At 40.0% G+C, this 23,400-nt stretch overlaps 1 pseudogene across 1 annotated transcript; it reads right to left on the reverse strand.

Moving 5' to 3' along the window:
- Nucleotides 1–5,966: 5,966 nt before the first annotated feature.
- LOC148735640 (atrial natriuretic peptide receptor 1-like) lies at nt 5,967–22,213 on the reverse strand (annotated as a pseudogene). The gene is made up of 22 exons (XR_015998807.1): nt 22,066–22,213; nt 20,512–20,587; nt 20,331–20,376; nt 18,705–19,289; nt 17,715–18,010; nt 16,638–16,773; nt 15,859–16,116; nt 13,767–13,963; nt 13,157–13,267; nt 12,492–12,569; nt 12,053–12,157; nt 11,396–11,467; nt 10,558–10,720; nt 9,810–9,951; nt 9,492–9,666; nt 9,076–9,216; nt 8,629–8,752; nt 7,807–7,875; nt 7,061–7,235; nt 6,629–6,727; nt 6,388–6,479; nt 5,967–6,310 (listed from the first exon to the last, which is right to left on the reverse strand). The product of XR_015998807.1 is annotated as an atrial natriuretic peptide receptor 1-like (transcript).
- Between the last annotated feature and the right edge of the window lie 1,187 nt (nt 22,214–23,400).

The following is a 23,400-nucleotide window of genomic DNA, read 5'->3' on the forward strand; positions in this document are numbered from 1 at the left end:
TAAACACCTCACATCCTCACCCTATCAAGTCGCAATCCTGAGCTAGGATGCGAGGTCCTGTAATGAATTTGTCTGGATTTGCCCTCGGGTTGACGTGAGTTTCGAAGCGATCGTTTTCAAAGCGATCGTAGTAAGTTTGTAGGTTATTCTTGTCTTCATCGGATATATCGCTCCAGGTATTGAAGGTATCTCGTCCAGTTTCTGACCGACCCAGATAAGTAAGTAGCTGCATTTCTCAGCTTTTGAGCGTGGTTTGACCGGGCCGGAGAACATCAGCTCCACGGTCCTCACAGGTACGAACAGTTACTGTATTTACAAACAGAAGGGCATTTCATTCCATTTTAGCATCCTGATATATGGAATATTTGTTTCACTCAACTCAATAATACCAAATATTTCTCAAGTTTCACCAATATCTTGCATTCTTTTCAAACAAGATCGTTAAAAATAACTCAGGAATATAAGTGTTCACGGTTTTCTTAATTCACCCGAATAATTTGGGTGCTGCCACGCTATGACTTAATATTATTCATTGAAAAATTTTAACCACGGCACCATCATATTTCTCAACAACTTCGAACAAAAGAAGGGCTTACGGTCATTTGCGAAACGAAACGAAACGAAACGAAATAAAGCGAAACGAAACGAAACGAAACAAAACGAAACAAGGTTCTCAGACAATTTCTTTAGGCGCTCTGCTCCCGAAAATTGTCTTGTTAGATAAAGCAAAGACAGGCATACAGAGGCGACAAGAAATTATTCCCTCTCTACCAAAACTGTTCTCGCTAGATGCCTTGTTTCGCAAAATAGCAATAACGGCCGGCTTATGGTATTTTGCGAAACGAAACGAAACGAAACAAGGTTCGCAGACAATTTCTTTGGGCGCTCTGCTCCCGAAAATTGTCTTGCTAGGCAAAGCAAAGACAGGCTTACAGCCGTCCAAAACTGAACGTTGCTTTCCAATTGTAGGAAGCCCAAGCAAACCAAAGGATGGCAGCTCGAACGCCATGTTGACTGAAAAACTATGAGTTTTCCGCCAAATCTGATACCTGTGACTTAGAACACAGGCGGCCCAGGCTCTGTCACAGGCTCTTTCACAGTGGATTATTGTAGATTGTAGAGTTTGTATAGTGGTTTAGTTGGACTTGCTTTTGAGCTCCGTAAATATAAAGTTGTGTGAAATAATGAAAGAAATAAAGTCTTACCTTCATAAAGTGTAGTCTGTGCTGTTCTTGTCGCGATTTGAGGCCGTTTTCCTGTGTTTCAGCTTAAAGTCCTAGCACTACCAAATAAAAGGGAGGGTCAGAAAGCTCTGTCTCACACACGCTCGCCAAATCGTTCGAAAAACACACTTAAATACTTCCCCTTGAATCGAAACTTGGTAGCACGAAGGCCAAATAGTTTCCCTACAAGTTCACCAAAGCAAATCCCACAAAAGTTGGGTTGTCGAGCAGCCAGCCCAGCGAAAATCTCAAATTGACCGCCATTTCAACGCCATTAGAATGCGCGAATGCGCGTCTGTCAAATCCTGTGCAGTCAAAAGTTCGTTACGACGCGGTCGGCCTGGACACTAGCAAAATTAGGCCCAACGGGTAGCCCCACGATGTGAATGATTAGTCAGTGTTCATGAATAAATAATTTTTTGAAAGATTTTACAACAGCTTCCTTAGTCTTACACGTCTAAACAGTCAAGCTAAAACTGATGCTACAAGCTTTCCCAAACGACCTTTTTCTAGCATTCATTCTAACCCAGCTTCTCTCGTACTGAAACATGTATGTGTATGCAATGAACAAAGAAAAAAATAGCCGCCAGAGAACAAAGTTTTTTCGATGCTATCTTGACGCAACTGTCATCGAGTGAAAATTGACGGTGATTCGATCTGCGCGAAGAAACGTAACGGAGAGCGGCTGAATTAAGACCATATCGATCCATCTGTTCTGATATATGCTCCAAGGTTACCGGTCTCTGCACACACACGTCAACTCGCTGACACTTTAAAGTCCCCATGACACTTATGTTTTTATTACTTTACACCAAAATATAATGGCTCTAGAACATGTTTTAGCAACATTAGCGATATTTTACCGTTTTCTGAATTTTTTTATCAAGCTCCATAATCCGTAGATAAAATGTCTGGCCGAGCAAAGAGGGGACTGGGCGTCGTTACGTCATAGTAGTAAGCATGTGTTCTTATCATACAAGCAAGTGGGCTTTGGAATTAGTGATTTCCCTGGCTATTTCGGTGATAGTTTAGTGTCATTATGTCCGATATTTCATGTTTTCTGACGAAAGTTTCTTCTCTGATGACTCAAACTTTAATTATATTCCGGAATAAGTGGCGATTGAATCCGAAATTGCAACTCAAAGTGGTGAGATGGAGGACAGGGAGGACAACATACAAGGGCCAAATTCAAACGAGCCATAAAATAGAAAAGGGACAGAATGTTAACAAGTCGTTTGAAAGGTCTCGAATTTAGGTACGAAAGTGCCGACTTTAGTGACCGCAAGTTTAAGTTGGACACCGTCGTCTTCTCAAGCCGGGTTCTCGAATCTTACATTAATATCGCTCTTATTTCTCTTAGGTAAGACTTACAAAGTTTTTATGCAATTTGTTTGATATGGTTGGGCATAAACAAAAACATCAATTTTGTAATCAGCTCATCGTCTTAGATCTTTCGAGCGGGAATTCACAAACTGTAATCAGTCTTCTAATTTATGTTACGAATGTTACTAGGTGTTATTGTGGTAACTGATGCACAGAGTTTATGTTAAATTTTAAAAAAGGCCATTGTTGTCGAAAGAGCAAAGAATGTAAGAATTCTCTCAAATCGTCGGCTGTACTGGAAGATATGAGAGGGCCGATCGGTTGAGAATTCCTCCGGCTTGGATTATATCATATTTATTTTCCTATAAGCTGAGCGATTTTTGCTTTGCACGAAAATATACTGAGAACTAACAAGAGTGGGGGTTCGGCTTACGGCCGAGTATTTCTTTAGAAAACAAAATTCTCACGAGAGAATACAGTAAATCTAATGTATATTCGGCTAAGAGCCGCGCGATCATCAACACACAAGTTACTAGTCTTATGCAAAATTATAGTTACCCAATACTTTTATTTGAATGGAGCCGTTTTGTTTAGTTATAACTTCAAGAATGAGTGTTAATATAATTCGTCGTCTTCTCTGCTGTCGGCCTCAAGGCCATCCTATCGTCCGCTAGTTCAGACAATTTCATCCGTGTGAATGTTATCATCTTCTGTGCCGTTGAGTGCGTTCGAACTCTCGCATGTTGTAGATGATTTCTCTATCATCTGCTCTAGAATTTCTTCACAAGCCCGTTATACTTTGGATCGCTGCACAATTCCTTCACCTTTAGCCGCAGAATTTATCCGCTGATACCATTCCCGTAAAGAATGAATAAAAGCGAGACTTTAAGAGTAACTGCTTTAACTTGTTTTTTTTTTTTTTTTTTTTACAACATCCGCAACTGGCCAATCAGAAACATCTGTTCCCATGGCCAAGTAACAGGATCTGACAGAAATCAGCTGAGGCTTTGCTTCCCAGCATTGCTTTTTATCCTGACTACTCTGCACCGAAAAGGCGTAAATCACTCCAGAAGTGTTTGATCTAATACAGGATGCTTCTAATACAGCTCGTTTTGCTGATATTTTAAGCTCACCATTCGTCTCAGTCAACAACTCACGTGGACCTTTTTACAATATTTCAACAAAAGTTTTGGTCTCGGCTTATAGACGGGATTGGCTTATAGGCAAATGTTTGCAGTATTGAACATACGAGTGAATTCGAAGTCGATGTCCACTTATGGCTTATTTTTCATAAAAATCTAACAGCTTCTGAAAGCTAAAAGTTTAGGGTCCCAGCTTAGAGCAAGGATCGGACTTAAAAGCAAATAATTACGGTATTGAACGTATCCGTGAATTCGAAGTCGGTGTCTAGTTAGGGTACTGTGCTCACAAACTGAATCCATCTCTTTCGCCTTTTCATAGCCTCTGGCCTTTGATCGCTGATCGGTATTCTAACAACCCCAAACTACACATCGAAACGGCATTTTATCTATTTTAGTTTTTGCTTAAAAGATCGTAAGCAATAGATTCCAAGCCCACTTTGCTTCTTTGATAGACTTGGACTTACTACCATGACGTCACGAATATTTAGGTACCAGTACTCTTCAACACGGTCAAAGAGAGACCGGAAGCCCAAATTCTCAACAATTCGGACTTTTGTCATCTCGTAAAATAAAAAAGAAGCACTAGAATCACCCACAATTTTTACCAAACACCTTCTTTATGTTTCTACTTTTATGATTTGATGCTAAAAATAGGCGTCATAGGGACTTTAAAGAATTAGTCTGGGCGAGTTGACCGAAGTTGTCCGCATGTTGTCGTCAGCGAGTTGACTAGTGGCGTCGGTTGGTTGACCAGTGGTGTTGGCTTGTTGGCCAAAGGTGCCGGTGAGTTGATCAAAGGTATTGGCGAAGTGACTAAGTACCTGCTCTAAGTATGTTTATACCTTTCTTTGTGTGAATTTCGAAACTACATAATTAAAGGTCAATTTTATTTCACGATGGCGTCGGAATCAATTGCTTCAAAAGGTGGTGGTTTCAGGTTTCTAAATCTCAGTATTATGTATTCAATGAAACTTAAACACAATTTGCCATTCTAGTGGGTTCGCATGTTGCCTTGGAAGCGTAAGAACTTTCTTGTTTTTGCTTTAATTGGTTGAAAGTGCTCTGTTAATTTTCATAAATTCTGACCAGGATTTCTGATAAGGTATGAGAAAAAGGGAATATTATCAGTGCGTATTTTTGTACTGATATTTACGTCGATAATATCGACGAATTAAATGGCAGCTTCGAAGAATATACCAGCGATTGCGATTGGCCCATTTACAGATAAGGATTGTTCATTCTTTCTCACTGAATATGCGGTCGCTTTTCATTGAAAACAAGTACCAGGCTCCAAACGTCTTGAACTAAACTGGTTCTGTAGACGTTGGAGCAGCAAGGGAACAGTGTATCAAAGACGAATCTCTTGTGATCCGAGACTCTCTTTGCCTTCCAAATAGTGGGGTTACTCAGATCCTACCGTGTAACTGTCACTGAACAACTGCTCGGCCGTGGAAGACCTGGGTACGAGATTAGGTCACACCAGCTAATTCGCGCTAATACGTTCCAAAAAATCCTAAGATTTGAGCCCGCAGTAAAAAGTACGGGGAAGGCCGGTGCATGTACTCCTTTTTAAGTTACAATGTATTTATCTTGGGTTATGTAACCCTTTCTTTAGCGTGTTACATGGTATGTTGTTGCAATTGCTTCATTAATTAGTGGCAGGCTATATTTTCGAATTGTTGTCATTTATATTCATTCGCGTCTTAGGACCGTCCCTTCGCCCTACAAGTAAATACCCAGTGACCAGGGGTTATCAGTTTTTCTTAGAAGTAGTTTTTGTATATACGAACACAGTTTAGATTGTTCTTTCTTCAGTGCTATACTTTTTACATTTCCGAGTTTTCATTCTATTGATGTATCATTCCAATCCATTTTGTTGATAAAGACGTGATAAAGAAAGTCGCATACGGCTCGTGTTGACACACCTCAATTGTGGTTGCTTATTGAATGATAAATGTTTTGTACTCGTCTGAGCGGGGTAGCGAATTAGAATATAATATCGATTATTTTAGGACCAGACAACCACTTATTCTTGCAAGTCCTATACCATTTAATTTGTTGGTCAGTCGGTCAGCTATTGCGTCTACGAATCTATCAGCCAGCCAGCCTGTTAGTCAGTCAGTCAACTGTCACCCAGTAACGGTTATTCAGTAGGTCCGAGTCAGACGTTCAGAGCCAGCCAGCAATAGTCAGCCAGTCGGTTAGTCAATTAGTAAGAGGGTCTCACTGGGGTAATGGCTTTTACGGCTAACGGTTAAAAATTTGGCCATTTTACGACTAATGGTTAATATCATTTAATTGTTGTCACCAAGCCTTTTTTTCAAGGTTAACTATTTTTACAACTATCGGTTAAAATTTGGCAGTTTTTACATCTAACGGTAAATTATTTTGGCCGTTTTGCGGCTACCGGTTAATTGCACTGAGACCCTCTAAGTAAATGAGCCGTCGTTCAAACCATCAACCAGGCCTCGGTTCTTCGAAGGATGGATAACGCTATACACTGGATAAATCTATATCCGGTGGATAGTGCAGTAGGTTTTGGTAACCCTTATCCGCTGGATAGCGATTTATCTGTTGGACAGCCTTATCCGCTCTTCGAGGAACCAGGCCCCGGTGAATAGCCTATTGATAAAGCAAGAGAGAATTTCCTCGGTCGGGTACTTTTGGAAAGTATCTCGAAATGGTATTCTAACACTAACCTTGATGTTACTCAGGCCTCTGTCTTCCATTCTAAAACCTCCCAACTCATCCAGAACAGACTTGCACATGGAACTCACATGAATTCTGTGAGCTGCAGATATAAAGGAACATTCACGCTTAATATTCATAACTTACTTATGACATTAAGCCCCATTACAAAAGCTACCAAAGTTGCTTTTAACGTTTTAGCCAGTAAATCACATTTATTATGAAGAACAGAAATGATCGACATTACGATACCAGTTGCAGTTTCCTCCATCTGTCTTGTAATGTCAACTGTTTCGCCAAATATGTCGTAACGAGGCTTCTTCAGACCCACCACTCCTGCAACACAGGGGCCTGGAAAAGAAACACAGATAGAAAGCTGATGAGGAATGATGAGAAACTTTTCCTGAGAAGGAACTCACTAATAACGATACAACAATAACGATACTACTACTACAACTACTTAGTAATAATAACTATAGTAATAATAATCATAATAATAATGATAATGATTTTACTAAGAGAGGTACTGCTTCGTAGCACGAAATCCGAAGGTATCGGATCAGATTTCTCGTGGGAGACATAAGCTTTTTGCCGAGTCCAATGCTCATTACGAAACGAACTGCCTCTTCTTGTTTCATAGATAGATGGGGAACTTGATTCATTCTTGTTTTATAATATGCTCACCAATGTGGATTCCAATTCTAAATTGTAGCGTTGTTCCTTGCATATGACTGATCTTGAAGGTCTTTAGGTTTACAACAAGACGTAAGGCCATACTGGCTATTTCACCAGCATGTTTATTTCCATTCCTCTCCGGAAGCCCAGATACAACCATACACGAGTCGCTGCTTGTCTCCACCTGTGCAAATAAGCGTAGTGACAGATGAGAAAGGAAGCCATGCGCGTAATCAGCTGGAGAACGAATGGTCAGATGTTCTGACAGACAGACAGACGGACAGTCAGAAAATTGGAATGACCCAGACGTCTAGATAGAAACGACTGAAATGGACTGAAAGACACAGGTGGGAAGAAATGCGGAGAAGCTCATCAAAGTTTAAGAAAAGACGGACGGAGAAAAAAATAGGAAAATGTAATGGTCAGATAGAGAAGATCTGATTCTCTTGGGCTCAGTGGTAGAGTAGCTGCATCTGAGTCCTCGTGGGCCGAGAGTTTTTTTCATTTTGTCCTACACATGTGTCCCACATGTGTGGGACACATGCACATGCACATGGAAAACCTTTTTCCTTTAGACATGTACGCAGATAGGTAGACAGACAGAACGACAGGAACAAAACAAAAAAAAAACAAATAAAAAACAGACGGACAAGGATAAGAGAGGCACACATATCATTGGAGGCAAACTAGACCGCTTTGAGCAATTCCATTCGATCCTTTCTCGAAGCAATCCTCATGAAATTTAACCGCGTTACCTTATAAACATTATATCGTGTCATCACTGTGTCATATAAAGATTGCAGGTCGTTAAGAAGAGTTATCACCTACAAGAGAAAACTCAATCAAATCATCGATCTCAACTAGGCAACAGGTACGAGCTGTTAGCGTACCCGAGGATCAAGTATAAGAGTCCTAAGCGACGGTACTCCTTCGGCCCGTATCTCGGCCGCCGACAAAATCAGTCGGCAACTTGGTGATGTTAGGAGCAAATTTGAATTGTGCATCTTCACTAATCCAGGATAGGATTTCTTTTACTTCGCTCTGCGAAGGCCTTGCAGGAAACTTGTGTAAACGGCCTTCTTGCCAATCAGCATGTGCAAGACTTGGTCACGGATAGTTTCCCTCTTAATGAGCATTTTGTTTGATTATGCTTTGAGTTCTGTACGGCTTATGTACGGCTGTATGATTATACGGCTTATGCACGTCTGTATGATTGTACGGCTTCTTTACGGCTGTACGGCTGTATGATTATGCTTTGAGTGCGTCTCGGGTGCAGAAGTGTCTCGAATTCTCACAATCCCCTCGTGGTTGTATGAGGTTATGTAAATAAGTTAAAAGTCCTCTAAAGCTTAATTCGAAAGCTAAGCACTACAACTGACAACGAAATTGAGATTCCTTCGGTATCCAAAGTATGCTAAATTGCTAAAAATGATATCCCACGGACTTGCGGAGAAAGCTGCTGCTTTCATAATGAAGTTACACCAGAAAACCGAGAGCCTGCAAAAATTAGCCACCAGGTTCTGAGGCCATGGATAAGACAAACAAAAAGATACAAAAGAAAATGATTGTAAACAAACCTCAGTTGGGGAACTGTGTGATGTAATGTTAGAGAACTCGACTATATCACTGTAAAATATGGTGACGTTATCGTAATGTTCAGCTTTCACTTCAAGTCCTGCTTTGAGATGATCTGCAATGCTCCTAAGTTAGACAGTTACATTGTTCAGTAAGTGATGGTAAATGGAACTGCGTTTTATACCACGAAGTACGAAAGCCTGAGGTTGGACTTGCACTCGTTGAAGCCGGGGAGTTGAGCACACAAATTGTTATGCTTAAAGGTAATATTTTGGGTATTCTTCAGTTAAATTGTTAATAATGGAGAAAGAGAGCGATAAAACGGCGGTCTCAGCTGCAAGAAAAAAGTTTATTTGACTGGTGAGAGACTACTAAGTAGAGTTTCGCGTTCAGGTAAGACCACCATTTTGTCTTCTCTAGTCTGACTATTTATGTAATTATTGTCATACCTTGGAAGCATCTTATGTAGAAGTTCATCTGTTTTGGTTTTCTTACTCTGTAGTTGTTTTGTCCGTTCATTTACAATAGTCTCCAAGTTGTTTGTGTACTTTTTCATCATGGACAACATATTGTCGACGACGCTGGTTGTCCTAGCAATTATGGAAGAGTAAAGGAAATAAAGAGAACGATTCACGATTGGTAATATGTAATAAAAGCCTAGATGATTGGGAATTTCATCGGAGGGAAATTTTATAGTGCTCAACTCAGCTATGCCTTGTGTGCCACTTTTTGTTCTTGTCAATTGTGATCCCGATTACTAAACAGAAGTACAGCAACATGTAATCTATCGGTTAAACAGACAACGATTTCTTGACGACGTAACCAATGTTATAGAAAATGGAAGAATTTTGATAAAAATACTCACTTTCCATTGTTGATTCTCTTAAGAATTTTTAGGACACCACAAAAGGTGGGTCTTCTTTCAGGCCGCTCATCCCAGCACATCTTCATAAGGTCCATGTATGAACCTGGGGCGCTGTCTGGAGGGACTTGGGGCCGACAATGAGGCGCGATGTCCTTCCTTACATAGTACAAGATTTCTTTATTGCAAAGCAGCGGAGAAAAAGAAATTGTGGTGAGGATCTTTGAGATGGGACAGATGGCATTAGAAATTTTGAGGAAACAGGAGACTAAGGTTAAAGAGGAAAACAACTTTTTTAAAAAACGTTTCCAACATACTGACCCTTTGGGCCAAGAAGAGATGTGGAAAATGGCTTTTCCTCTCAGTGCGATTTCTTGTAAAATGATGCCATAACTGTACACGTCTCCAAGGGGTGTATTGCCAGTGTTTGTGCGTAGACACTCCGGTGCAGTCCAAAAAAGAGCTGTGTACAACAAATGATTTTTAAGATTTGTGTAAACATGTTTGATTTTCTTCCCAAATGCGACAAGACAAATCAACGTAACACGCTTAAAATCAAGAGATAAGAACGATTGTAATAAGCAGGTGTGCTGAGCTCGTGGAAAAGTGTAAACGTTGCCATACCATTGAACGATTCTCAAGTAATTGTGAGTTTTTTTTGTTTTTTGTTTTTTTTGGAGTTTGAATTGCTGCGCTCAGTTTTCGTTCTAGAAATCTGGAGCTATATACTTGATGTCTATGACTAATCAAATACAAACCTGACAGCAGTCATATCGTGACTCGATCACGAGCATTCTCCCGCCCAGGAGTGAGTCACGTGTGTTTGCACTGAGTTGAATGGCTTCGTCGGATAGTCAGTCCTATTTCCTCTGATTGGTTCTTGTAATTTTTTTTAAGGGGGGCGGGGGAGGTGGCAATTTTCGGGTTTTACGACTCTCAATCAAAAAAGCGCTTCAAGTAAAACAAAACAATTTTTTGCTGAACGTGTTACCCTTAAAGGTGAAAATTAATTCTACTTTTTCCTTCCTACAGCCATACATTAATCTGTGGTTATTATAATTATTATTACCAGTTTGTGTTAGTAAGGTCTCCTCTGAGTGTAACCTGTTTTCACGAAAGGTTTGTAGACCGTAGTCGGCCACCTTACAAATCCAATAGCTGTCAACCAATACGTTGGTGGACTTTAAGTTGCTATGACAACCGATCGACGTCTTGTGCAATTCTTCCATTCCCTGACAATTGTAGAAAACGACGTAAATACTGATTTTTTTCGAACAAAAAATATTTATGGGGTCTGATATAGACAGGCAGTCTTATTCTATACTCTTAAGAGCCTTTACATAATAACGCCTTAACTTTAATTAAGATTTGGGTCCACGCTTGTGGTCTGGCTCTGGTCACGAGACTGATACATGTCTCGGGTCGCGCATACGACAAGACAACCACTGGATGGATCCGTATTTACTATGAGTGATACTCCCAAAATGTTCAATATTGAAATATTCTTGGCCCGCTTAAAACCTGAGTAAAAATCTCGGACCCTATTTCCATACCAGATCCACATAGTAGAGAGCGAATTGACAGGGAAGCAGCTGCCACTATTTCTTTTCCTAGCAGTAGGGATGAACGATTGTCACATATCAATGTCATATGATATTACAGTCCAACTCGTCATTCGTCCCCTCATAGTGACCCTCAAGCTATGAACCGGTTAACGAACAACTTCAGTAGGCAATTCAGACTTAGTCATTAGAGATATTCTGAGTGGGGACTGAAAAGAGTATTTCTCCAAGATGAATTCTCTTCTGAGGAAGAGTCCCTCAGCATGAAAATAGACCCAACATCCGGCATATCATTATCATATTCTAACTTTTGAACCACCAAAAAAACAAAACAAACAAACTTACTCGTGCAATGTCTAAGGCAAACGACATCCGAAACGTCCAATCCAGCTTAAAATCATCTCTAAGTAAAATGTCCTTTAAAATGATAATATATACAAGGAGGTCAATTTTCCCGACTTACTTCTGTACGAATGTTATCTTCAAATTCTTGAGCCTTTCTCGAATTTTTGTCTTTATAATCGTCACTGTTTCAAGTCCTTTATTTGCTTAAAACTTTTGGCCTTTTAATCAACGTAGGCTTCACATCGATCTGTGTGTTTTCTGATTACAGAGGCTTTCTCTGATTTCAAGCCTATTAACGTTCAGATTGTTTGTCAAACAGCTATAAGTGTCACTATCTTGGATAGGGCGCAGGTGTAGTGACAACGCCCAAGGTAAGAAAATACAATTATAACTATATAAGCACGTTGCTTTTACGGTAATGGCAGATAAATAGAGAAACAGATTGAAAAATGTCGAAAACTATGTAGCAATAAAGCAGTGTCACTTTAAAGAAGAAGCTTTTTAAGATTCAAGACTCTTGCAGCCTTTCACTCAGTAAAGTTGCTCCGGCATATCCCGACAATATGTCTTTTTTGTTGGTGAAAGTTCTAACGATAATATGGTTATGTAATAACAGTTTTTTTTCTTACGTCTATGGGGTAAACAGCCCTTTTTTACCTGCAAGCTGCCTTTAGCACAATGTTCAGATACAATATAAATATCCGGGAACTCAGCACAGAAGCCTATGTATGGGTTAAGGTTGATGTGGCGAACCTCACAAGCCTACGCAGAAAAGGGAGAAAAATTTTAGTATATATATATACCACATAGACGAATAGTGATTTTCGCGCATGCGTTATTTCGAACTGATTAGCAAGTTCTATTGACCTCCGATCAGCCGAAGAGACAGAATCCCGTTTCAAGAGTTTAATTTCCGACCATTTTCGGTATAAGGGTTTCTGTGTTGTTTGTGGTGGTTGTGTACCAACCACCGTTCACCACCCCACCAAGTGAATATTTGCCTATTAGATGTTGAATTCCTTGAGAAGACGATTCTGTTCGTAAGTGAAAGCAAGCCAGTACAAAGAACAAAGCAGTACATGGCCTCATTGCTTACCTGTCGTATTTCTGCTTTCATGCTTTCTGTGAGATGAGATGTTCCTCCACAAGCTAGCTTTATCGACACCACCTTGCCCTTTAAACAGATAAGCTCAGTCTTAGTAAAACTATTCGCTTCAGGCTTCTGATGGGTTCGGCGACCATTTAGAACTAAAATGGACCCAGTTTTCCCCAAAATTAATGCAACAACCAGAGACAAGTTATCTTTATAGTCTTCGATTCAGTACGGTAACAAACACCAGCAAGTGAAAATTCTCTAATCCTCCTCCTTCTCATTTTCACCTTCCATCATGACCATTACTGCCATCATAGTTTTCATTGTCGCTTTCATCTTCAACATTCTTGTCCGTCCTGGCGATCGCTGTGGTATTGTTTAGTCCGTACCAGTCCTCGTCTTGGCTGTTATATGTTTTCATCGTCCGTTCTCGTCGCTCCTTGTCAGTCTTCTTTGTGCGCATGTCATAACTTGTTATTCTCGGTTCCTCGCCAGTCCTCGTGTAACCGTGTTCATCATCGCCATAATTTTCCTTTGGTGTCTTCCTTGGCGTTATGGTCGTCACTGCCGTCATCGTCATCGTAAAAGAAAGCGTCTCACTGATGCTGTTTCAGTTCAGTCAATCAGGGTGAAATAGGAATAATCTGGCTAATAAAAAATCACCTTACCCGAAAAATTCCTTTAGAGATCTTTCTTTGGTGGTATAGACTACCATTCACAAGTCCCAGAGCAGAAGAAGAGGCGGGGAGAATGCTTGTTGTTGATCCTTGACAGTTGAGCTAAAGTAATTAAGAACAAGTATAAAGGTAGGTTATATAAACTTCTCCATAGGCATGAATTAAGCCAGGCCTTGCAGTCCTGAGGATCTCAAATCAACAAAGGTGGTAAGTTTCTCAAGAAACTGTGATGCAGCACCAGTGGGAGTAACAGGGTAATTGGGGTTTTATCAACTGTGATGCAGCACCAGTGGGTGTAACAGGGTAATTGGGGTTTTATCAACTGAGTTGATAATGTAAATTAGCCACCGTGAAGAGTTTCGAAAGCTGCTTTTCGAGCGTTAGCCCTTCGTCAGAGCGAAATTTCGTCTCAATTGATGACTTGATGTCATTTCCAAAAAACATCGCCTGGAGCCTTTTCCCAAATAGAAGGGGATGACACTCGAGCAAAGGACCCATATAAATATAAATGAATTTGAAAGTAAAACTTAGTTTCTCTGTAAAAGTAGAAAAAAAAATCCTCATCTAGAATTTCTTCGTAAGATGCAAGAACGAGAATTACCTGATTGAAGCTGCAGCGCATGATGAAGTGATCATCGTTATCATTCGATGGAGTAATATCCTTGTAGCTGATGATCCACTTTTTGCAAACATTTTCTCGTTCATCCATTCGTCTTTTGGCAAATATCAAGACAATTAGGATTGATATTAACAGAAGAAATCCTCCCAATACTCCAAGGACAGTACTGATGAGATGGTCTGAAAATAACAACATATAACTCATAACTTCGAACGACACTTTTGGTGAATGAAGGATCTAAATTCTTAATGTTACGGGGAAATTTAGTGATTTTTCTGTGTGGTTGTTTAAGCAAATTTACTCATCGCTTTCGTTATTCTAGCCGTTTTCAATTCATACGAGTTTCTTTCGTTGTGATGTTTTAACAAGATAAATTAAAAGCCACAGTAATTTTTGGAAATAGATTTTGCATTGTTACTTTTTCTTCTTTGTGCAGCTGCCTATCTGTACTTTGTTTGTTCAATTCTAGTGAAATTTTTAGGCAAATATAAGTGTTAATGGTCTTTCTGGGAAAATTAGTTCTCGTGGTAGTTGGCAGCTGAGTTTATATTCGTAACTTCAATTTCCTTTCTTACGATCAAACACCATCCTTGCTTAGATAAGCAGAAACTTGATCGTATTTTTCATTTTATTTTGTAAGCTGCTCTGTTGTAATTACCATCGGTATATTTTTAACACCAAAGCTGTGAATTCTCACCTAAGTTTCTTATTTTTAATGGCCTAAAGTTAGTTTAATTTAAGTTAATTTAATTTAATAGCTTCGCCGACCGGCAGGGACACCGCAACAGCTTGCGTCAATTACTGCGGGCCCAGTAAACCCGCCCATCCCACCCCAGGGGAGGACATCAATCACACAGTAATCTCGTGCGTGGGAAATTAACGTCTCCTGCCCCTAACCCTAAAGGAGACGGGACCTCCATCTATTCTTCCCTATCCGAGAAGACTAGAATATCTAACCATTTCTTGATATTATAGAAAGATAGCAAATTCTTCTCAATTATTTTAAGACCCTGAGTGTTGGTCCGGCCGGGGCTCGAACCCTCGACCTCCCGCACAACAGTCCAGCGCTTTATCCTTTGACATATGAATATTCAAGTGTAAATCATTTAGCTTCAAAGAGACGTTTTCCGTTCTTTTATAGTCTTGTTCAAGCATTGTTAATTTAGAGGACAATAGAACCTCACACCAGTTCAATGTTTAGCTGGGTACTTTTTTAAGGTTTTCCGATTACCAACTTGAGTACGCTAGAGGTCATGTCAGTTGTTGGCCTGATCTAGAATAAAAGTTTACTGTGGAACCAAACTATTGTCTCGTCCTTGACGTCCGTAGAAGTTCACCAGAAGAGGTCGCCCGTACCAGAGAATCGTGACGAGTTCCCGTTCTCGCTGCCGAGTCGCTCTACAAGCTAGTTTCCCCGTTATTGTTGTGCCGTCCGCAAAAGTCCAGTTTGGGCGCGAAAACTTATCGTCACATTAAGAAATAGCAAATGGAAAGAAGTTAGATGTTGTTTCTTAATTGTATTCATTACATCGCTAGCACCACTTGTGAACAAAATGAATCGAATCCTGTGTTATCATTGGCTACCCGAGCAGGCATGATGGGTCCATCATGCCCGCTCGGGATTGCCCGCTTTGATCCCGTGCATGAAAAAAGATCAAATTAACACTAAATTCGTAATTCTTCGACAACATCAGCAATAAAGACGCAGAAGTGGCAGAAGATAGTCAAAACAAAGAAAACATAAACGTCTCTCCTGAGTTTGTTTTGCTACAAACACGTTTGGCTTTCTTTTCGGGCTTTCGAAATAAACAAGTCATTCTTAATTCTTAATAAATTCAGTGCTATAAATCCTTTATTAACCAAGCTTGTTCGGTCAAGATATAGCTGGATATTAGCCTGGTTCCTTTTTTTGCATTTTTATGGACCTCGACATCGTTCTGGCCATGAAAATGCAAAAAAAAAAAAAAAGAAAAAAATTAGGCCAATATCTAACCATCTTGACCTCACTCATTTTTTTCCCGGCAAGGCACGTAATATAGAAGACATTTTCCAGAGAAGATAAGCAGTTTCTCACCTGCTTCCTCCTTTCCCTGGTTACAATCTTTTCCGGTGAAACCACAGACTGGATTACTAACAGGGACTCTTCTTGATCCACCCGGCCATCTGATATCGGACTCATAACGAAGCCGTATTTCATGATACACTGACCCTGTGCCATTATACAGTAGACTGGTTTTGTCACCGACGAACTTGTACGAGCCATTCCGAAAATTACCGATGACAAACTCTGGTATTCGAGTTCCATTTTCCATAAAAACGTAACCCGATTCTCCTGAATTGCCGAACGTAAAAGTTTGAAACTTAATCAAAATATGAACCATAGAGCAAAGGGTAAAATAAAGAATCAAATAATGAATTTAAGAGAAAAATCGAGTTTCCAGATGGGACTCGATTTTTCTCTTATATTAAAAATTGTTTAATAATAAATTTATATGAATTAAAAATATTAGGAGCTAGAACAAGAGAAGCTAATTATAATTATTGGAGAACGGAGAACACATGATGATGATTAGTTAGCTTTGTTACTTTGCAAAGTTACTAATGGCGTTAAGACTACCTTTTGTAAAATTAGTGTCGAATATTAGAGTTGATTGTTAGGACACTTTATATTTTTTTTCCAGGTTTCTTCAACTACATAGAATTTTCCAGCAATTTCATTAGCGACCTCCTAACTGCTGTAATCGTGGAAGTTTGCCGCGACTCTCTTTGGTTCAGAAGTACATTTTATTAATTTATATAAAGGAGTGATATCATGAGAACTTAATGTGTGAGTGTGGTAAGAGATGGGCTTACCTTGGAAACGTCTGTTGAACATGCGCAAAAGAACTTCTGAAGTGTTGGTGATGTCATACCCACATGATATAGTGTCATTTACAGCCAGAGAGTAAAGATGGACGGAATCATGTACGAAGGATGCGTACCAAGAGGGCTGGAAACCAATGTGTCAAAAAAACATATAAAGAGAGGTGAGTCTTTTATTGCTTTTGACTGTCTGTCCACCCGTCGGTCGGACTACATGTAAATGGTCTTGCCAGTTTGTTGGTGAGCCAGTCAGTCAAACATGTACAGTCCAACAGTCAGTCAGCCAGACAGTCAGAAAGTCAGAGCCGGAGTCAGAGAGTCATCGAATCAGTCAGTCAGTAAGATAGTCAGTCATTTAATCATTTAGTCAGACAGACAGTCAGTCAATCGGTCAGTCTGTCAATCTACCGGTCAGTCTGTGAGGCAGTCAGTCAATCCATCAGTTAGTCATTCAGCTGGCGGTCCATCTGTCCGTCTCTTAACCAGTCAGTCAGTAAGGTCTCTTAGTTAGTCAGCTAGATAATAAGTGGTTCCTCAGCTGGTCAGTCATTTGGTCAGCCGGCCAGGAGGGCTGTTAGTCAGTCATTTGGTCAGCCAGCCAGGAGGGCTGCTAGTCAGTCATTTGGTCAGCCGGCCAGGAGGGCTGCTAGTCAGTCATTTGGTCAGCCGGCCAGGAGGGCTGCTAGTCAGTCATTTGGTCAGCCGGCCAGGAGGGCTGCTAGTCAGTCATTTGGTCAGCCGGGCAGGAGGGCTGCTAGTCAGTCATTTGGTCAGCCGGCCAGGAGGGCTGCTAGTCAGTCATTTGGTCAGCCGGGCAGGAGGGCTGCTAGTCAGTCATTTGGTCAGCCGGCCAGGAGGGCTGCTAGTCAGTCATTTGGTCAGCCGGGCAGGAGGGCTGCTAGTCAGTCATTTGGTCAGCCGGGCAGGACGGCTGCTAGTCAGTCATTTGGTCAGCCGGCCAGAAGGGCTGCTAGTCAGTTAGTCAGACAGTCAATCATAGTGTTCTAACGCTGAGTCTGTCTGCAGTCCAGAATTGTTTCGGTGAAAAGTGCAGAGAATATAGATTACCTCGCTATATAGCTTTTCTTTGATGGAAGCTTCTAGTTTATTTCCCATGTCCCTATATTTCTGTTTGAACTCCATGGATAGCTCAGGCCGATAAACACTGAGATCAATAATGCCGTTCAATATATTCGAAAAACTTGAGTCCTTTCCTTCGTTTCCAGTCCACTGACCGTTTTTGTAAAATACGTCTGTATTCAGGTCTAACGTTATGAAGGCGTATTCCCCATTCGTCATACCTAAGCGTTTAGCGGTTTCCATGATGGATACGACCTCGTTTATGTAACATAGAATAAGAAAAACTGTCAGGAGGAGACAAAAACAAACGAATAAAAAAATCAATAGCGAAAACTTAAATTGGAGGAATTCGCAAATTATATACATGATAAGGCAAAAAAAACGAAAAAGGAGATTGCAACTCAAAAAATTGTGTAGAAATGCAATATTCCTGGATTTTCGTTGTGATGAGAAGATCAACCCCACCAGAGCTGATAAAAAGGATTTGTGAGCACAGACAAAAACAGTTTGTGTGTTTTTTTTTTATTTTCTCGTGTATCCTGATCTCCAGTGTGATTGGTCGAGGCACAATAAACGCCCTCGAAATATGTCAGGTGTTTAAGGTCTATTTTCTGAGTTTTAATGTAAAGATTGGAAGGCTTTTCTCAAGTAATGTGATCTCTTTGTTACATTTTGCTCAATGTTTAAAGGAAAAAGGACTATGCAGTTCAGATGGAACTTAAAAGGGGTTGGACGGTCGTTCAATATGGGTAGTGTCAGGTCTGTTTCAAACAGCAAACACTAGATACAACGATACTTTGGTTTTCTTTGAACATCCTCTCAATTTTAAGGCAAATGGCAGCTGGTGTTGCAAAAGGAATATAAAACAACCTAGCAAAAAGGTTAGTTTCTTGCAGTTTGAGGAATACCTTGAAATAAAAAAAAATCCCTTCTAGGTGTTTCTTGCATCCTTGAGTTCATTCTAATTCACAAACTTACCTCGTGTCACATTTTTCCCTTTCGTCAAAAGTGTTTCAAACTCTGGGTTCTTATTGTCATAGGTTTCGAACAACGAAACCTTTATTGAATGACTTTCTACCACACTTCGTATTTTACCAGCCATGGTCTGCCATTCGACCTCAGACGAACTCAAAATGGCAAAAATTGTCCATTTGAACGCCTTGAGAATCTGAAAAACAAACGCCGGTGTATATCTCTCGCTTCGTCTCGCATAAGCTGTAATGGTGGCGAGGGTGCTGTAAATGTTTTTGTCGATGAATTTATTGGAGGAAGCGGCGTATGTTATGATGGGTTTCTTCCATATCTTAGCGAGGAGAGCCACTGGTTCAGCGACGACGGAGCACGCAGGTCCAATGAAGACATCAACTGATTGAAATCCCACAATTCCTCGCAAGCCCTGCTCAGGTTCACACGAGCTATCTTCAATCCTGAACGAGATGTTGTATCCAGGTAAAAGGCTGGAATCGTTCATGATGGCAGATATTGCCATGGGGACGGCTGCAGCTGTGCGTGTTCCGATTGGCCATCGGCCCGTCATTGGCATTAACACACCAAGTCGGATTTCTATATAGCAAGGTAGGAAATACGAGAAAATTTATGTGGGTGAACAGGAGGTCTACACATCAATTTACTGCAATTACAATTTTCTTTTGTCAGCAGTTCAGAATTAGTACATTTTCCACTTCCAATAACGCGTGCTGAGAACTTAAGGTAATTGCCATGGCCTTATTGGTACATAAGCAAATTGCAATTGCTTGAAAAAAAAAAAAGTAAAAAAAAAAAAAAAAAAAAACTAAAAATGATGAATGACTCGTAAATGTGATCAAAAGACAAGATATTTGGGATTTTTTAAGGGGAAAATGAGGTGCCCCACATGACCTTCGCGAACCTTGCCTTAAAATGCAAGCTATTGGATTTTAAACCTTATTCAGGGTGTTTTGATTTTTAAAGACATGTTTTAAATTCGCAACAATATGAATTGCAATTGACAATGACGGCAACCTCGTTCCCAAGGCCTTTTCCTTTACTTGGGGGTGGGGCGGATGCAATACGAGGAAAGTTCAGAAATTAGAATTAACTCAAGGGTGCAAGAAATACCTGGAGGTTTTTTTTTTTATTATTTTTTTGTTTCCAGTGTATTCCTTAAACTGTAAGAAACTAACCTCCACCCCTAGGTTAGAGGAAAGGCCCTGGAAACGAGGTTGCAGTGGCGACTTAATATTAAGTAACTCAGAAACGGACATATCAAACTTTTCATCTACATGTCTACTTAATCTTGACACAGAGCGCTTTTCAACTGAATGTTGTTGAAATGAAACGAAAGGAATCACAACAGCCAACCAGAAGGAAGGAAAATGTCACCAGAAGTCAATAAGAACTCAAAGTAAAAACAAGCAATCTGCCAAAAGCGCGGGAAAACGCAAGGGACCAAATGGTGACCGGTGATAGTTCTTGCATCTGATTGGCCGAAAGAGTGGCGCAAGTTTTCTACACCAATCAGATAGTGAACAAAGATAAAACCAATACAATCCTGGTGTACTTTGGACTCCCAATTGAAGATTGCTCTAAAACAACCCGAAGCTGATTTATCAACGTAAGTATTACCTTTGCTTAACACCAAATGAAGGGAGGCTGCCAGACTTTGAACAAGCTGAGGAAAAATAATTTTGCATTGGATGAATACATGAAAAGGACTCCTAAGAGATATCACATACACGAGATCAATTTTGCTTTAAATCATAACATTTCATCTCAATTTCATTTAAATGATATGTGAGGTGCTTACCAAAGCGAGGCTGAGCATTTTCTCAAAGCAAGTTCTTCAGTTGTGTCAGTCACGGTTCTCTTATTTCTTGATCCTCCTTATCGATGGAAAAATCATTTATCTATTATTCCAACATTAAAACGGCAACTGTTTTTATTACTAAGGGAGGAAGGTAGGAAGTAAAAAGATGATGGCTGGCGACATTCGAGCTCATCCACGCTTGTTAGCACTGATTTTCTGCCAGCACTGCAACGGTAATGGACCTACAACAGGCTATTGTCTTCGAGTAAAATGAGGGAAGAAATAGGCCATTTCCAAATTGCCTTTGGTCTCTTTTTCGAAACGAGGCCTGTTGCTCAACAATTCTTATGAAAATGAGATTAATTTGCATGTGAATGAAAACTTATTATCACATAAAAAGATGAGCTCCAGGACTCGCTTTGAAAAGAGGCTTATGTTAATTCGGAAATTGGCAATCGACACCTCAGCACTCCTCCTCCACCCCCTCCCCCTCAAAAATGCAGTGATGACCGAAGAGCAAAGAGGCCCTGTTTTAGAAGTATAGGGGAGGGGGGGGGGGTTGATGCAAATGTTGAAGTAAAACGAATTCAGGTAATCAGTATAGCCGTGCCAGTATTATTTTTTAACCACTGGTTTTGACAACTTGCCAAAGTGTTTTTTTCACTCTAAAGTCGACTCACATCCAACACAGACCAGTCCATCAAATTCAACCATAGTTGGCAAACTAAAGCCCAAAAATAGATTATTCATTTTCAATACGTTCGAGAACTAGCAAGGAGTTTTTCCTTGAAAGCGGTTCTAAAATATAATGACCCACTCCTACTCTTCAGGATTACGGTGTAATTTATACAACGCATTTATTGTTACTCGCAGTAATTGTCGCCTGCCTTTCGTGTTGGGATCGAATATGATGACTCACGTAAAAGACATATAGGATGTCAAATAGAATACTCTTTTTTCGAGATCTTATATAAAGAGGGTGCTTAACATTAAAAAAAACGGTAGCGACGAAAAATTGCTTCGATTGTCTGAAGTAATTCATTTGAAAAGCTTTTCGACGAACAATTACGTATTGGCCCGATTGACTTTCGCCAAGAGTTTTCTAAACATTAGTCACCAATATCGGTTTCTGATCACGGAAAAAAGGGAAAGAGGAAACAAAATAGGATTTAAAAGTTTTGAAGCTCATCTATCCTCATTTAACATCTCAGCTGGACTTAATTTTTTTTGTTTTGCAGTTCTACTTTGGCGTTAAACTTGTCTGGTTATCGTCTCGTGCAAGAAAAATATAATCTCAACCAGTTTATATTAATGCAAACCCTGAACATTTTACGACCAACAGTGTTCCTAGCTGAAGTACGAAACTGCAGATTGGAACTTCTGTCGATTGCTATGCAAGCGCGATTAATTTGAAATTTAACTTTTCTAGTGATTCATTCCACAGTAACAAAATGAGAAAATGGAACCTGCGTGGATGCGATAGAAAATTGGAATTTTTACGCAATTTGCTACCAAGTGCAAGTGTAGATTGAAAAACAGCAAAATGATACAGACCTCAACATCTCAGCTAACCGCTCAAACCAGATTCTTTGGATGTGGGAAACTTTGTGTTTGTGTGAGGTGTTCGAATGAACTGTACGCCAATGACCTAGACAAGACTTTTTCTCCGCTCTACAGTGGCAGCACACCCACCACGGGCTGACAATACGACGGAACTGAGAGTTAATTTGTTTTCACTCCTGAAACAAGGACCGACATGAATAATACATTGCCCATTGAAATAAGACAGCTGCTCACGTGAATTAAGGAATGGGGCAGAATTAAAAAAGGCTAAAAATTAGGAAAAAATTGGAAAATAATATTTAAGCATTCGTTGATCTTTCTTTTATAAAAAGCTTACTAATCCATGGGGAAAGAAAACGTTTCTGTGGGTCACGTGACGCAACCGTTCTTCAGTGCTTTAATTTGGCGCCATTTGTCTCCGTTCTCTTTGGTTCAAGTTTACACCACTTTTTACGGCATCAGATTACGGTTAAAGCATTCAGGAATGGCCTTCTATGTTCTGTGTTTTTGAGCTTAATCGGGGAATCCGGGAAAATGCCGTTAGCTAGTGTGAAATTGTCATTCTTTTTTCGATGAACGGCAATTTACTCAATTATTGGTGTCTCATGAGGCCATTTGAAATGGAATCTAAAATCCCCGATTGATTGCTAGTTTCTTACAATAGCCTTCTGGTTTTAGAATAGAAAAGCCGTCGTCTGAACGATGGTAAAGTGGTGTATCCAACGTTTTTAATACTTAACTAGCAGCTCGATGTGTCCGCCATATTTGAAAGCGCGGCCTAGACTTCGGAAAAATAGAACCGAGAGAATGTTCTTGCTGCTATAGCAACAAAGCCTTTCCAAGATGGCGGACAAGATTGCAGTGGAAGGGTCATAAAGTTTGTAAGTTGTTTTTCTCGTCTCTTTTGCGTCATTAAGGAAGAACTTTGCTGAATGAAAACATTAAATTTATTTATATGCAAAACTGGTATTTTTCATCTCTATATACTTAAATTTGAGACGTAGTAAAGAAGTAAAGATAACAAGATTTCGACGCTCTGAACGAAGGACAACTTTCGTAATAAAAGAAATCTTAACTGTCTCTCGGAGTTTTGCGCGCACTTCTGACTCCTAAAACCTTAATTGCTAGTAGAATAATAGGATATCATATTCCTGTTCTAATTATCTTTCGAGTTTTGGCGCAATGTTCATATAACTTGAGTTTTTTGTGGGGTAAACATACGCTTCGATCTTGCTGAATTGGTTTCAACGAAACACCTTCAGAATTACCGTTTTACATTGTCTGAAGGAATTTAAAGGCTTTTCAGCTGAAAATTCAACGTCTTTT

This window comes from Stylophora pistillata, chromosome 3 (assembly GCF_964205215.1).
Source record: "Stylophora pistillata chromosome 3, jaStyPist1.2, whole genome shotgun sequence".
NCBI lineage: Eukaryota > Metazoa > Cnidaria > Anthozoa > Scleractinia > Pocilloporidae > Stylophora > Stylophora pistillata.